Here is a 7308-nt window from a genome sequence, read left to right as displayed (position 1 = left end):
TAAGTGAGACAACACAACAGTGCCTACCACCACAGCTTTCTCCTAACATGGTATTGCTTTTGTAGGCAAGAGCTCTGGTTTTAGGTAAGTGGTGGGGTTTCCTTGGTTAAATTTTAAACCATCTTTAAAACCTCACCTAGCCACATTCTAATTGGATCCTTTTTTTTTTTTTTTTTTTTAGATGGAGCATCGCTTTTGTTGCCTAGGCTGGAGTTCAATGGCATGATCTCAGCTCACTGCAACCTCCACCTCCTGGGTCCAAGTGATTCTCCTGCCTCAGCCTCCCAAGTAGCTGGGATTACAAGCATGCACCACCACATCCGGCTAATTTTGTATTTTTAGTAGAGACAGAGTTTTGCCATGTTGGCCAGGCTGGTCTTGAACTCCTGACCTCAAGCGATCCACCCACCTCGGCCTCCCAAAGTGCTGGGATTACAGGCATGAGCTACCACACCCAGCCTGGGTCCTTTTATAGTTCCTTTGTTTTCATGTTATCCCACAATCCTTAGAAATCAGGCGACAGGAACGAAAAGCAGTAGCAATGGGTAGAAGATAGTCCTGCTGTCTGCTCCTCTCACATACACTTGGTATAGTTAGTTCCTCTTTATTCCTCATTTCTGTAGCACTTGCTGTATTCCGATTTCATTCTGCCTGGCACCACACCTAAATGTGTACATGTCCCCTTAGATGGTGAGTTCCTGAAGGTAGAAACCAATATTTCTTCATCTACAGAGGGCTCCTCATCACCTAGTACAATGCCTGCACACAGTAAAACAGTCCTTGCTAGTACAATGCCTGCACACAGTAAGAGAGTCCTTGACTTACGATGATTTGACTTATTTTTCAACTTTGCAATGGTGTCAAAGTGATACATACTTAGTGGAAACTGCACTTCAAGAACCCATACGACCATTCTGTTTTTCATTTTCATATAGTAATCAATAAATTACATGAGATGTTTGACACTTTATTATAAAATAGGTTCTGTGCTAAATGGTTTTTCCAAATTTCAGGCTAATGTAAATGCTCTGAGCACATTTAAGGTGTTCCATAGTTTAGGTGTATTAAATGCATTTTCAATTTCCAACATTTTCAACTTGCTGTGGGTTTATCAGGATGTAGCCGCATCGTAACTTGAACAGCATCTGCACATTCTAAATTAATATTTGTAGAGGTAAAAAAAAATGTGTACATAAAGATTTTAAGTATTTCAAAAGGAAGTTAAGAGATAGCCTTAGGCTGAGACAATACCATATTTATTTAAACTAAGCATTATATGGACTATATAACTAGAGTTATATGGACTAGCTATGGGCTTTTCTTTTATTACAAAAATTTTAAAGTAGCCAGTGAGTTCACAATGCCTGAGATAGAATAGGAACATTAGTCTCTTTTCCTTTGTTCCAGGATCTTTTGTTTGGTGACTTTTGTGCAGATGATACTTGCTGCTTCTTTCTAGATTTTAGTTGCTGTTTAGCAACAAACATTTGGTCTAACAGAACCAAGTGAGGATGGCAAAGGTTCAAAATCACCAGAGCTATCCTAAAACAATTTCTTTCACTAGTAAATTGTAAAGCTAAGCATGACCCAGAGTGGATTTTTTCTAGCTTTTATTCTTAACGAATTTTCAATTTTTTGACCAGGGTAATAATATTTCTATATTAGTTTTAGTTTTAAGGAACTTTGTATCTAATGAAAGGCGCATTGGAACAGAAAGACTTCTTTTTGTCTAAGGATCAGTATTCATCCAGCAACCATTTATTGAAACATAAAAGAGGCCGGGTGCAGTGGCTCACGCCTGTAATCCCAACACTTTGGGAGGCCGAGGTGGATGGATCACCTGAGGTCAGGAGTTTGAGACCAGCCTGACCAATGTGGGGAAACCCTGTCTCTACTGAAAATACAAAAATTAGCTGGGTTGGTGGTGTGCACCTGTAATCCCAGCTGCAGGTGCTGAGCTGAGCAGCAAGTGGGAGGCTGAGACAGGAGAATTGCTTGAACCTGGGAGGCAGAGGTTGCAGTGAGCCGAGATCACTCCACCACACTCCAGCCTGGGCAAAAAGAGTGAAACTCCATCTCAAAAAAAAAAAAGAAAAAGAAAAAAGAAAGAAACATTAAAGAGCCTGAGTTGATTCAGTGACATTTTCACAATGTGGTTATTAAGAAGAACTGTGCTTGACAGATGGCCTTTGAGCCCGTATGCATCTTTATGATTAATAGAAAATGAATTGGCTATGTTGGTATGACCACAGTTCACCTTGCAGTACATGGCATATAGTGTTCAATGCCTGCTTGTGGCCTTGATTTGCCAGAGAGAGGAATTCAGAGTGAGAGGCTCTAGTTGGACATCACCCACAGGCTGCTCGGTTCCTGAAGTACACACATATTTCTGTTTGGCGGGCCTGCTGCAGGCACTGCCAGATCAGTAGCACAGAGTGTCTTTCATGAATTTAATGGGAGTGCAGGTCAGGTCTATGTTTTATTACATCTTACAGCTTATTGATTGGGAAACAGCTGTAAAACCTTGTCGTAATTCAATATTTACTGTAGCCATCATTGATAATGCATCAGTGGAACATTTGATGGTTTAACTTTACAAGATCTTTTCACATGAATGAACTCATCCTAGAGGCAATCTTCTCCTTTTCCCTATTAGTCTCTCTGAATCCCCAGAGTTATCCTGTCTCCACACTGTCTTGGTGGCTTGAATGCACTTCACTTATCACATTTTGGTACAACAGAAATGACCACAGATTCTTTCAAACTCCTTCCATGGAGAAGTGGGAGTGCAAGCCCCTCCCCTTGAACCTGGGTGGGTACTGTGGCTCTGTACTAAAATAATTTCAAGAAAGGATGCTGAGCCTGTCTCCTGGTCCAGGCCTTGGAGCCTGGCAGCTTCTATTTCCTGGCTCCTGGGACACTCAGTCTTGGAGCCCTGAGCTGCTGCGTAAGAAGTCTGACTATTCTGAGGCTATCATAGTGGAGAAGCCACATGGGGAAGCCACAGGGAGAGGCCCTGAGATGCCAGAAAGAGATAGAGATGCCCAGACAGCCTACTTTGGTCTGCTCCAGCTGCTGTAACAGAGTTCTACAGACTGGGGACCTTAAATAGCAAGCATTTGTTTCTCACAGTTTTAAAGGCTGGAAGTCTGAGATCGGGGTGCCAGCGTGGTTGGGGTTTGGTGAGAACCCTCTTCCTGGTTTGTAGATGGCTGACTACTCTCTTCTTCTCGGGGCACTAATCCCATCACAACGGCATCACCCTCATGCCCTAATCACCTCCCAAAGGCCCCACCTCCTAATATCATCATCTTGAGGGTTAGGGTTTTAATATATGAATCTGGGTGGAGGGACAGAACATTCAGTTCACAGCACAGACCCAGCCATTTCAGTCATCCCAATTGAGCTCCCAAACCTCATGGATCAGAGATAGGTCATTCCTGATGCGCACTCTCCAAATTGTAGATTAGAAAAAAAAAAAAGATTTTGTAAAAATTGTGGTAACATATGCATAACAACATTTTAACCATTTTGAAGTGGACAGACAGTTCAGTACACTGAAGCACCTTCACAGCGCTGGGCAACCACCGCTGCCACCACCTCCAGCACTCTTTCAGCTTCCCAAACTGAAACTGTACCAGTTACACACAAACTTCCAATTCTCCCTTCCCCAAGCCCCATTCTACTTTCTGTCTCTATGAATTTGACTACTCTAGGCCTCTCATATAGGTGGAATCATATAATATTTCTTTTTGTGTCTTGTTTATTTCACTTAGCATAATGTCTTCAAGGTTCATCCAAGGTTTCTTCACACACTTGTTGTAGCAAGTGTCAGAATTTCATTCCTTTGAGAGGCTAATATTCCATTGTCTCTATAGACCACACTTTGTTTACCCATTCATGCATCGATGTGCATTTGGGTTGTTTTCATCTGGCTATTGTGAAGACTGCTGCTGTGTGTGGGCGTACAAATATCTCTTTAAGATCCTGGTTTTAATTCTTTTGGGTATATACCCAGAAGTGTGATTGCTGGATCATGTGATAATTTTATGTTTAATTTTGTTGGTTGGTTTTTTTTTTTTTTTTGAGATGGGGTCTCACCATGTTGTCCAGGCTGGTCTTGAACTCCCAGACTCGAGTGACATTCCTGTCTCAGCCTCCTGAGTAGCTAGGACTACAGGTGCCTGCCATTATACTCAGCTATTCAATTTTTAAAAGAACCTGTTATTATTTTAAGCCACTAAGTGCTGAGGTGGTTTGTTGCCTAATAATAGATAACTTTTTGGCTGAATCCTGTATATTTATATGTCTGTCTCCCCTCCTGGGCTGAGGTCTTTGGGCACCTTATTTCTCTGTATCATTAGCATAGAGCAGAGTGCCTGGAATAGTTATGAAATGGCATAGTTATGGGAGGAGTGAATGGAGAGTCTCACTGAGAGGTGAAGCTAGCTGGACTTCCTGGGTCAAGTGGGGACTTGGAGAACTTTTCTGTCTTACAAGAGGATTGTAAAATGCACCAATCAGCACTCTGTAGCTAGCAAGAGAATTACAAAATGCACCAATCAGTGCTCTGTAAAATGCACCAATTAGCAGGATCCTACAAGTAGCCAATCACAGAGAGGATTGAAAAAAGGGCACTCTAATAGGACAGAAATGGAACATGGAAGGGGCCAATAAGGGAATAAAAGCTGGCTGCCCCAGCCAGCAGCAGCAACCCGCTCAGGTACCCTTCTACTCTGTGGAAGCTTTGTTCTTTTGTGCTTCACAATAAACCTTGCTACTGCTCTCTCTTTTGGTCCATGCCATCTTTAAGGGCTGTAACACTCACCATGAAGGTCCGCAGCTTCATTCTTGAAGTCAGCGAGACCACGAACCCACTGGAAGGAACAAACTCCGGACACGTTACAACCTGGGGTGTTATTATAAAAACACTTTTCAGGCTGGTGCAGTGGCTCGAGCCTGTAATCCCAGCACTTTGGGAGGCCAAGGTGGGTGGATCACCTGAGGTCAGGAGTTCGAGACCAGCCTGGCCAATATGGCAAAACCCCGTTTCTAATAAAAATTAGCCAGGCGTGGTGGTCGGTGCCTGTAATCCCAGCTACTTGGGAGAATGAGGTAGGAAAATCACTTGAACCAGGGAGGTGGAGGTTGTAGTGAGCTGAGAGGGCATCATTGCACTCCAGCCAGGGCAACAACAGCAAAACTCCATCTCAAAAAAAAAACACTTTTCAATCTGAAGGGCAGTAAGCACTGACCAGTCATAATGACCAAGGATATCATGTTAGAAGTGGCCTAATTTCCCCACAGAACGAAGTTTATGGTTCCTTTGAACAAACATAGAAATTGATCCCCCAAGTCTTAACACCTGAGAAACTTATATTTGTCATATCTGAGTTCCTTTCTCAGGAAACTGACCATCAGTTCTCCCAGACAGGAGCAAGGAACTGAAATTTATCGGATCGCTGCATCTGGACAATGAGATGCCAGACCCCTCACTGTCGTGATTGCCTAAGACCACCTGTTAACCAGCTCCCCATCCTTACCGCTCCCTAATTCCTGTTTTCCCACACGTAGTTACATTTCCTCGTTGCTAATAAACCCCACATTTCAGTTATAGAGGAGATGGATTTGAGACTCATCTCCCATTCTCCTCGCTGCAGCCCTCCGTGGCAGTACTTGTCTCAGCGACTAGCTTCCTGTGTGGACAGCAACAGGACCTAGAGAAAGAGTATTGTATGGTAAGGAGGCCCCCATGGCCAGCATTACCTCTTGGTTGCTGGACTGTGGGAAGGTCTGGAGCTAGTGGTGGGTGCCCCAACTACTTAACTGACAAGAGAAATGGCTATTGATCAAACAGTAATAGTACCACTGCAGTGTGGATGCAGCAGGTCAGCCCTGTTTATATCACCTTGTGAGGAGGTAGGAAGGTAGCATCCCAGTCCTATAGGTGAGGAAAATGAAGTGCAGAGAAGTGAAATGATTTCTTCAATGTCATGAGGCTAATAACTGGGCAAATAAATACTTGAACACAAGCATTCCGATTCCAAGTCCTATGTTCATCTTGCTACACAAACCACACCATGTACTTGCGGTAAGAGGTCCTTGTGGGAAAGTTTATAATCTTCTTGGAGATATAAGGCTGACACATGTAAGATGCATAATAGAAAAAACTACAAGAGTGGGTGCCCAGATACTGCAGGTAAAGCTATCTGTCGGGAGAGAAGGGAGCACTGTTGTTTGAGAAGGGTTCATGGAGGAGGTTGATGAGAACAAAGCCTCCAAGGGTAGGAAAGATTTAAGCCATGAGGAGGAGAAGGAAGAGTCAGCAGCAGAGTTTAGGTGGGGAAGATAAGCTTGAGACATTAATAGACCCTGGGGTCTGGCTGAGGCAGAGGTTCTTTTTGGTGAGCAGAGAGATTGCCATTAGGTGGGAAAGAACAGAGGATGTACTATACTGCTCTCCCTCCCAGGCACTTATGTGTGTGGCCAACAGGTACAAGTCAAGTCAGAGTTTTAAGAGGTTCTTTTGAAAAGAAAAAGATGATGGCATTTGTTAAGACTAAACTATCCACTGGGAGCCACAGGATCTAGCCCTGTGCTTACATTACCACCTACACTGTAGGACATGATATCACATTACATTTTCCTTTACTGTCTGTCTCTCCCACTAGAATGTAAGCTCCATGAGGGCAGGGACTTTGGTGGTTGGCCACTACCTCTCCAGTGTCTGCAAGTCAGCTTGTATTCACAAGAGCAGCACGTAAGAGCAGGCAGAGGCCCCAAAGCTGAAGCTCCCTCAGATGGTGAGATTCCAGATCGCTAGCAAGTCTGGCCTCCCATGCTCTAACTGCAAGGCCCCGTGCTCCCCTGCCTCTGCCCACCAGTTGAGGCCTCTCCTTGGGAGCAGGAGCCTCAGCAATTTTAGAAGAAAGCCCCCTGGTTCTCAGACAAACATCCAGCTGGCTGTTCAGCTGGGACTGAAAGGGCCCAAAGCATTTTCCCTTTAGCACACACAGTTTCCAGAGAATGGGTTATCTCTTGTCTCCTAAAACAAGACTTGGGTTAAGCCCTCACATACCTTCTGTGGCACTGTCAGAGCTGCTTTGCCAAATTCTCAAAGTTAAAAGTGAATTTTTTCTTTTGCATTTCTGTTGTTTACTTCATTTTTTCCCATAGAACTATTAGGTACGTATGCATGTGTGTACTCATGCACACAAATGCAAAAGCATCCTGTCTGTCTGAATAGTTTTCCCTCACTCACAAGGACAGGTGCTTCTGTGGAGCACCCCTTAGCTCTCCGCTCTGCAT

This window comes from Pongo abelii, chromosome 14, assembly GCF_028885655.2.
Source record: "Pongo abelii isolate AG06213 chromosome 14, NHGRI_mPonAbe1-v2.0_pri, whole genome shotgun sequence".
In the NCBI taxonomy this organism is placed as follows: Eukaryota; Metazoa; Chordata; class Mammalia; order Primates; family Hominidae; genus Pongo; species Pongo abelii.
The sequence above is the reverse complement of the archived record's forward strand: the minus strand, read 5'-3'. Positions refer to the sequence as shown.